Consider the following 10,288-nt stretch of genomic DNA (forward strand, 5'->3'; position numbering starts at 1 on the left):
AAAATAACCATACTTTATTTTTGTAATCATGTCCAATTTTTCACTATTAAACACAATTGTTTTGACTATCCTTGTACAAATAACACTGTACATATATGAGTACTTCTGTAGGACATGAATGCCAGGTCAAAGGTATGCATATTTAAATATGGAAATATAGCTTCCAAACTCTCCAAAGGCTTGCCAACTTATTCTCCCCAAAACTGTACGAGAATACGCTTCTCATAGTTCCCCAGCCAGGGACTGAACCCGGGCCCTGGCAGTGAAAGTGCCGAGTCCTAACCACTGGACCACCAGGGAATCCCCTATTTATTTTTATTTTTACGAATATTATGTGCAAAATACTATTCCCGTTATTCCTAATAATTAGTTGATGAAGCTTGAGAGAACTAATAACACCCTCTTACCTTCCTGCCTGATTTAGAATAAATTGAGAGGCAGATGCAGGAATCAAGAAGATGGAGAACATCACCTATGCTATTTATCAATATAAAGCTGTTGGACAGCACGGCCTATATCCATGATAACAATAGTCTTCTGGATACTATATCCTAGAATTAATCTTCCCCACTTTTATCACAGGCAGAGTTGAAAAACGACAGACCTTCTGCCATTGTTAGTCTCTCCTTGGAAAACATACATGGAGAAGCAGAGAGTTTGTGATTCAGAAGACAGTCATACCCCTTAAGGAAAGAGAAAGTGTCTGACCACACATGTCCAGTTCCCTTTCCCAACTCACCAGTTAGATGAGTCACTGGAGAAGGGGAGAAGACAGATCAGGAGTGCCCCTCTCAGGCAGTCCTTCCACTTGGAAACATGAGTTAATGTCTTCTTCCCCCAACACCCCAGCTCCAGCCTTAGTGAGGTTAACCATCTTTCCAGTAAGTTTGATGACCATTTAATTTTTTGTGAACTGCTTGCTGTTGTCCTTTGACCACTTTTAAAAGCTGGTTGATATTCTCCTATTGATTTGTAGGAGCACTTCATCTTATTAAGGATATTAATCTTTGTTTATTTACCACAATTACTGCATTTATTAAATCTAAGGTGCCATTGCTTGTGAGATACCATTATTTTATATACTCCTAAGGGGAGTAAGCTTAAAAAACAAAATAAAATGCTGTTAGTGAAGCTATGTCACAGTGAATCTTAACACTTAGAATTTTTATTTTATATGTACTGAAAGAGCTTGCTTAGACTTTTTGAGGGTATACTTAAGAGGGAAAATATAAGCAAAATAGAGTGGCTAAGGTAGTTGCAAAACATTTTATATTCAGAATTCATCCACTCTCTTGACTCACTTTTCAGAGCCCTTGCTGTACACATTTTTCCACACTATATGTCATCCTCTGTGTCACCAAGAACATTGGTGCAGCCACATTTCTCCAAAGAGTGCTTCGGTGCTGTCTCCAGAATTTTCTTCCAAGCCATAGCCACCAATTCTTTAAGTTTTGATGCTGGGACTTCCTTGAATTTACCAATAGAAGTAACAGGGTTTCAGACAAAAAAAACTAGAAGTCTCATTCTTTTCCTTAAATGGTTCTTGAATAGTATGTCAACCCTATTGTTTTGAGGTTGCACCTTTCCAATAATAATGGGAGTATCAACCACATTTGAACATGTGCAGGCAATGGCTTCATTTCACAACTACAGCCTGGTAGCAAACATAAGACGCTGAGATTGTAAAACAAATGTTGGTTTCAGATATATTAAAATTTGAAGAAATGTTTGTGTTCTAACTGATGAATTAGAGTGCTTTTCTTCCAATGTGCCATGACTCTTCTTTTCTTTCTATGGTAAAATATATAAAACAAAATTTGACCATTTTTAAGTGTACAGTTCAGTGGTATCAATTACCTTCACAATATTGTACAACCATCACCACTGTCTATTTCCAAACTGTTGCATCACCTCACACAAAACTCTGTATATATTAATCAACAGCTCTGCATTACTCCTTTCCCCAGCCCCAGGCTTCTAATTTACTTTCTGTCTCTATGAATTTGCCTATTCTAAATATTTTATGTAAGTGGAGTCATACAACATTTGTCCTTTTGTGTCTGGCTTCCTTCACTTGTTTTCAAGGTTCACTCATGTTGTAGCATGTACCAGAATTGTATTCCTCATTAAGAATATTGTATTTTATGTCTATACCACATTGTGTTCATTTCTTTTTCTTTCTTTCTTTTTTTTTGCCTCACTGCACAGCTTGTGAGATCTTAGTTCCCCGACCAGGGGTCGAACCCGGGCCCTCAGCAGTGAAAGTGCAAAGTCCTAACCACTAGACCACCAGGGAATTTCCCATCTATTTATTTCTTGTTGGACGCTTGGATTATTTCCATCTCTTGACTATTGAGAATAATGCTGAAAGTAATGTTAGCATACAGGTGACTGTTTGAGTCCCTGATTTCAATTTTGGGGGTATATACATGAGTGGAATTGCTGGGTTACATAGGAATTTTATTTTTAACCTTTTCAGAAATTGCCAAACTATCACATATCTTTTCATTTATTTATTTGTTTTTGGCTGTGTTGGGTCTTCGTTTCTGTGCAAGGGCTTTCTCTATTTGAGGCAAGCGGGGGCCACTCTTCAACGCAGTGCGTGGACCTCTTACTATCGCGGCCTCTCTTGTTGGGAGCACAGGCTCCAGACGCGCAGGCTCAGTAGCTGTGGCTCACGGGCCTAGTTGCTCCGTGGCATGTGGGATCTTCCCAGACCAGGGCTCGAACCTGTGTCCCCTGCATTGGCAGGCAGATTCTCAACCACTGCGCCACCAGGGAAGCCCTATCTCATATCTTTTAACTTTAACATCTGATTGACACCATGGAGATGAACAGAAATTTGTCCATTGTTGTCCCAGACTTGGTAAGGGTGCAGCAACAGCCGTGAGGGAACTGGGAGCAACAGTGTCCACACAGGGGTCTGTCTTATGAAGTGCAAGATCAGCCAGAGGTTCTTTAATTGTATCGTTAGAAACAAAGAGATTAGCCGTTATAAATAAATCTAAGGAGTAAGCCTATGCCCAGAGTTACTGAACAATTCATCTTTTTAAATTTGGAAAAGCAGGTGGAAAGAGCTCAATGGCTCTGCCTAAGAAAGGAGAGACTGAGAAACCACAGAAATGACCTGGAGCTTGGGGAGAGAAGAAGCTACCAAAAGGAGACAGAGAGAGAGAAGAAGCAAATGATTTAGGTCTATTAACATCATTTTAAATACCACTCCCCTTGAGCACACACTAAGTGATAGGCATTGTGCTTAACACTTTAATCTTTAAAGAAAGAGAGGTATGCTATTTCCATTTTACATACTGGAAACTATGGTCCTAGAGGTTAAGTGTCTGCCCAAGGCCACAAAGCTAGTGAACTTCAAAGATGGGCTGTGCACCCTCCCCCAGCCCTCTTCACTGTGCCTCTCTGGTCCTACAAGTTTCGCATTTGAAATGCTTTCTTTAACTACCACCCTTTCCTGCCTACCGTTGTCAGAAAGAGCGAGGTCCCTCTTCCTTGCAGGCTTGCCTTGCCCTTCCTGGGACTGGCTGTTGTTCTGTTGTGATCCTGCCCAGAGCTGTGCGTTTCTTTCACTGTGTCTGGTGTCTGGTTAGTGACGTACAAGGCTTCATTCCCAAACTTAAACCATCCCTTGTGCTGCTGGTATGAATTTACTTTCTTATAACCTCCTCTGTCGACTTAGTGCATATTTCAACATCAAACTCCTGTCTCTTCCTGCATAACGGGGCCTCCTATTTTCACAGGAGAAAAAAAAGGTAGCTTATGGGGGTACCTTTCTAAAGTGTACCCACCCACATACTCTATCCCTGCCCTCTCAGCAGACCCTCTAATTCCTATTTATTTATTTACTTCTAGCTCAAAGATTGTGTCTCCTATGAGCCATGTCAAGGGATCCTATGCCCCTGGGGTTGCAACTGCTACTACAGGGAGGGGTCTCAGACCTGTTACAGTTTCTCTTTCTCCTGTTACTCTGAGAGTTACATTTGCAAAGCACACACATGCCATCACTGATTTGTTGATAAAATGATTGTCATAATAACAGTCTCCAAACACAGCTTCCTCTCACTGACTTCCTTCTCAAGAACCTGCACTTATATCCTGTTGTCCCAAATTTACTCCCAGTTCTCCCCTCAAGACATTTAGGGGCCAGGGGCACCAAGGACGGGAACACTAGCTAGGAGCCTGGATTGAGCGCGGGGCTTCAGGGCTCAGAGGAAGCATTTTAGAGAGACGCTAACTCAACAGCCAAGCGCAAATACTGAGTGATATTCCAAAGAGTTAGAAAAGCTAGACATCTCTTTAAGGGATTAATTGAAAAAAGGATGGTCCATCCATGCAGTCAAATACTATGATGCTCTCTGGCACTTAAAATGATAATGCAGAGATACACTTATTCACATGGAAGTGAGTGAATCCAGGTATGTAGGGCCTGAAGTTTACACAATTTCTTTAAGAAGAAGATAGATTCAGATACCTGGAAGGGGTCTATGCTTATGTGGAGCTTTAAAGCTTAAACTTCATAAATACACATTGTGAAGAAAGTAGTTTTCTCAGTAGCACGTGAAACTTTGTTCTTATTTCAGAAAAGCCTAATGGGCTATGCAGAGGGCTGCTAGAAGTGGTTATTTGTTGTATTTTTACTTTTGATATATTTCTATTTTGTATCTCTGCAATGTGATTATATATGTGTGTATATGCATATATGTATGTGTGTGTGCATTTCACATGTATATGTGTATGTATATATGTATATTTAAACATATATATATATATTTATGTTTTTCACTTGAAAGTCAATGGGTCATCCAGACTTCAACCCAAAGGGCTAGGCAGATTAAGAGACTCCAGGTCCAAGATCATAGGATGGAAAGTTGGGAAAGCAGATGTAAGTAAGGTTTAAACCAGAGAGTAGGAGCCAGGTTTGTTTTTTAATAAGCTTTTTATTAAGCCTTCTAGAGTTACAGAAAAGTTGCAAAGATAGTACAGAGAGTTCCTGTATAACTCTCACTTGGTTTCCCTATCTTCAGCATCTTTCATTACAATGGTAAATTTGTCACAGCTAAGGACCTAACGCTGGTACATTATTAGTTTGACTCCATACTTTTTTGGATTTCACTAGTTTTTGCCTAATGTCCCTTTTCTGTTCCAGGATATCACATTACATCTAGTCCTCATGTCTCCCCAGCCTCCTCTAGTCTATGACAGTTTCTCAAACTTTCCTTGATTTTAAAGATCTTGGCAGTTTTGAGGGGTACCGTCTGATGTTTTTATCATGGTTATACAGGGATTTGGGGATTTGGGGAAGTATGACCACACAGGTGAAGTGCCATTCTCATCTCATTAAGGTTCATGTTCATACCAAGAGTTCATGTTACTAGCATGACTTATCATTGTAGGTGTTAACCTTGATCACCTGCCTGAGGTGGTTTTTGCCAGATTTTTCCACTGTAAAGTTACTCTTTTTCGCTTTCCTATTCTATTCTTTGGAAGCAAGTTACTAAGCACAGCCTATACTTGAGGGGTGGGGAGTTAAGCTGCGTCTTTCAGAGAAGTATCTACATAAATTCTTTGGAATTCTCATGTATGAGAGATTTGTGTCTTCTTCCCCATTTATTTGTTTATTCAATCATTCATTTATATCAGCACAGACTCTTGAATATTTATTTTATATTTTGGGCTATAACCCAATACCATATTATTTGTTTTATTGCTTGAATTATTTCAGCTTTGGCCATTGGGAGCTCTTCAGATTGGCTCCTGTGTTCCTTTGACATGACCACATCGTTTATTTTTTCAGCGTTTCCTTACTTTCTGGCACTACAAAACACTCCAGGTTCATCTGGTATATTCCTGGCCCCAGCCCTAGAATCAGCCATTTCTCCAAAGATCACTGGTTCTTTAATTGGAGAATGGTACAGAAAGCAACATGTGGGCCCTTGGTGTGCCTGTTGCTACGGGAGTGTCATTGCTCCTAAGCCTTTTCAGTGCAGACAGCTAGGAAATATATGTGTGTGTATTAACATACATGTACACATATGTATACACACATATCTATAGTTATTCATATATCTATCCATCTGTATGTATACTAAGCTAAACATGAGTTCATGCTGATGTCGCCAAATTTAATCCAAGCCCACACGGTTCATTCTAGCCTGCTGCTCTTGTTAGCCTGTAGCCTCCTTCTCCAACAGGGAGAAACCCGGCTGCCACCACCTGTCCTGCCTTTACTTATTTGCTCAATCTCAGTATATATGTAGAGTACCTTCAGAAATGTTAACGTCCACAGGAAACAACTTTATCAATCTAAGTACAGTATTTATGCACCTTTCCTTTTGTCTTTAGTCTTGACAGTTTCCAGACAAAACATATTCCAAAGTTACTAAGGTCAGCATCATTTATTTAAATTCCAGGTTCCCTTCCCTTCCCTTCCCTTCCCTTTCCTATCCTTTCCTTTTCTTTCTATATTGGGAGCTGTCACTCCAGGTATGAGTGAGGAAAAATGCATCAAAGACATTGTGGAAGATAATCCGTCCCACTTGTACACAAACTCCTTTGCAGTGTGGCTTTTCTCCTCTTCCCATGAAGAGGTAGATTCTGTTCCCCCATTCTTTGAATCTGGGACTGGCTTTGTTACTTGCTTTGGCTGATGGATTATGGCAGAATGGTGTAATCTTGAACCTAGGCCTCAAGATGGCTTACAGTTTTTGCTCTTGCCCTCCTGGAGCACAGCTGCTGTTCTGTGAAGGAGCCTGGGAACACAGCCTGAAGGCATGTGACTCAGCTGACAGGCAGTACCCACTTCCAGTTATGTCTGTGAAATAAAATTCACATTTTATGGCAAGACAAGAAGAATTTAAACATAAAAGATTTTCTCTACCCTTTGGCCTCCTGTCTACCACCTACTGTGCATTGTGGATCTGCATTACTGCATTGACCAAACCTCCCTCATTGTCAGAAATACCTGATCAACCATAGGAACAACATTCTCCTAGCATCACAAATACAACTCCTTAAAAGATAACATCCCTTCGTGATCTTGTAAGGGGCCACCATGACGCTTAGATCTGGATTATGTAAACTGCCCATAATATGTCATTTAATGTACAACCCTTTGTCTCAAAAAAACTTCTATAACTGTACCTTGACTTCTAATGGGCAGAAACAGTTCTCAGAGCCTTCTGAGATGCTGTTCCCGGGTTATAATCCTCAATTTGGCTTGAATAAAATTTCCCATTTCTTTCTTAGATCGACTGATTAATTTTTCATCAACATGCCCATGAGGTCATCATAGACCATCCTGTCTCAGTTGAGCCACCTAATGCCTGCAGCCACATGAGTGACCTGGCAAAAGCAACAGAAAAACTGCTCAGCTGAGCCCAGCCTAAACTGACTCACTGAATCATGAGCAAATAATTGATTTATGCTTATTTTTTAAAGTCATTCAGTGTTAGATACTTTTGTTTAGCAGCAATAGATAAATGATCCAGACACTTATACAGCCTGAGCATTTTTTAACATTCAAGGAGGTTCTACACCTTACCCCACCTAAGTTTTTTTTTTTTTTTTAACATCTTCATTGGAGTATAATTGCTTTACAAAGGTGTGTTAGTTTCTGCTTTATAACAGTGAATCAGCTATACGTATACATATATCCCCATATCTCCTCCCTCTTGCGTCTCCTTCCCACCCTCCGTATCCCACCCCTCTAGGTGGTCACAGAGTACCGAGCTGATCTCCCTGTGCTATGCGGCTGCTTCCCATTAGCCATCTGTTTTACGTTTGGTAGTGTATATATGTCCATGCCACTCTCTCACTTCGTCCCAGCTTACCCTTCCCCCTCCCCGTGTCCTCAGGTCCATTCTCTACATCTGAGTCTTTATTTCTGTCCTGCCCCTAGGTTCTTCAGAACCATTTTTTTTTCAGATTCCATATATATGTGTTAGCCTACGGTATTTGCTTTTCTCTTTCTGACTTACTTCACTCTGTATGACAGACTCTAGGTCCACCCACCTCACTACAAATAACTCAATTTCGTTTCTTTTTATGGCTGAGTCATATTCCATTGTATATACGTGCCACATCTTCTTTATCCATTCGTCTGTCGATGGACACTTAGGTTGCTTCCGTGTCCTGGTTATTGAGCTGAAATGAACATTTTGGTACCTGACTCTTTTTGAATTATGGTTTTCTCAGGGTATATGCCCAGTAGTACCCCACCTAAGTTTTTAGACTGTTCCCAGTAGGCTGTGTAAACTGAAAGGAAAACACAGAACATAAAAGTTGTTAGTTAAGTTTTATTCAGGGACCTTACTGAGGACTATAGCCCAGGAGACAGCCTCTCAGACAGCTCTGAGAAACTGTTCTTAAGAGGTAAGTGCGGAGCCAGCATATATATACAATTTTGCTGGGAAAAAAAAAATGTCAAACATCAAGAGATTACTGCTAATCACAAAGAATGGACATCTCAAGTTAAAGATTTTAGTGCTTTTCTATGTATGGGAAGATGCAAGAATCTGGGGTCATTGAAATTTTTCCTTAAATATGTATCTTAACTATCTAGAGGCCCATCAGTCCCAAGCACAGAATGCTTCCTGTTTTTCTCCATCCTGAATTCCCCTCAGGGTGCACTGTCAATGGGCGACTGCAGTGGCTAATAATTTGATCCTTGTAGAACTGTTATGGCAGGCAACATTTTTTCTTTCCAGCTATATCATATCAGCCAAATTAAATCATTGCAGGTCACATGATAAATAGCACTACTATTTCTATAAACAAATATTGTGAAATCAAGCCATTGATTTCACATTTCTCCATCATGTATGACTTTCTTAAGGACTCCCAGTGCTGGATCTTTAGAACATCAAAAGATTGCTAGAGGTTCCATTTGTGTGCATACATGGCTAGGTAGAGCTTCTAACTCACAGCACCTCCTCAGCCATCATAGCTTCTCTGCTGTCCCTTAGTAACTTTATTTTTAACTTCTGGATTCAGCTTGAAAATTGAAAGCTTTCAACACTTTCTGATTATTCCCATCTTTTCTGTTCTTTCTCACCTTAGTCTGTATGTAGATGATGATGGTGATGATACTGATGACTACACCTTTACATATAATGCTTATGCTACTTCTCTCCAGTATCAGCCTGGGCAGCTGGGACCTGCTAGGTCAGATCGGCTAGGACAGTGCTGACACAGAGCTTCTCATTTGATCTGCTCCCACTCAATAATCTTTCATGATTTAAGTCCATATCACCAATATTTCAGGGTCTCTTACTCACATTACTTTGTTAAGATTTATTTAAAATGGATGTGCTTTTCATGCGCATCATGGTAGGATGATAAATATTAAAAAGGAGTAGAGGGCTTCCCTGGTGGCACAGTGGTTGAGAGTCCGCCTGCCGATGCAGGGGACATGGGTTCGTGCCCCGGTCCGGGAAGCTCCCACATGCCACGGAGCAGCTGGGCCCGTGAGCCATGGCCGCTGAGCCTGCGCGTCCCAAGCCTGTGCTCCGCAACGGGAGAGGCCACAACAGTGAGAGGCCCGCGTACCGAGAAAAAAAAAAAAAAAAAAGGAGTAGAAAATAAAATAAAGGCATGAGGCAATACCTTTAAAAAAAGGATTTATTTCATTTTTAATGGTAACCACAATAAAAATTTAAAGTAAACACGTATAGAAGCATCTTTAAATTTCTCACTTGATTCTGATTTTTTTCTTGTGATGCAAACTTTTTCAAGTACAGGTATTTCAGTCTGATTTTGAGAAAATGATCTGTTTACTCTGACTGAACTCATAAAATTAAGTTCTGGATTATAAGTATGCTGTTACCATCTCTAAAATCTAGATGAATCTTGGCAATCCTGGGGAAAATTGTTAAGCTCTCTAGATCTTTAGCAATGCTTTTGTTATTCTGACAAGCTGTCCAGACTGTCAAAAACATATCTAGGTGATGCAGTCCCTGAAGAAAAATTTATTTATGTCATACCTTTGGATGAAGAACCCCCTTAAGAAAACAGTTGAGTCATTTGGGTCCCATTTGAAATTCCCAGCAATTCTTTCCCCATAGTGTTTTTACTAATTAAGAAGCATTTACTTACTGTCTTTTTTGTGCATTCTATAGGGATAAAAAGAGTGATTAAAAGAACTGAATTCAAGCCGTCAGTTTTTTATTTACCCTGTATGTCTGGTTTTAACAAAAATTCTGAGTTTTGACAACTGCTAAAAGTAATGTTCATATCTGTTTTGTGTTCCTTTTTAAAATACTCTCAAGTCACATGTTAG

The sequence above is a fragment of the Neophocaena asiaeorientalis genome, unplaced genomic scaffold, assembly GCF_003031525.2.
Source record: "Neophocaena asiaeorientalis asiaeorientalis breed wild unplaced genomic scaffold, Neophocaena_asiaeorientalis_V1.1 scaffold118, whole genome shotgun sequence".
NCBI lineage: Eukaryota > Metazoa > Chordata > Mammalia > Artiodactyla > Phocoenidae > Neophocaena > Neophocaena asiaeorientalis.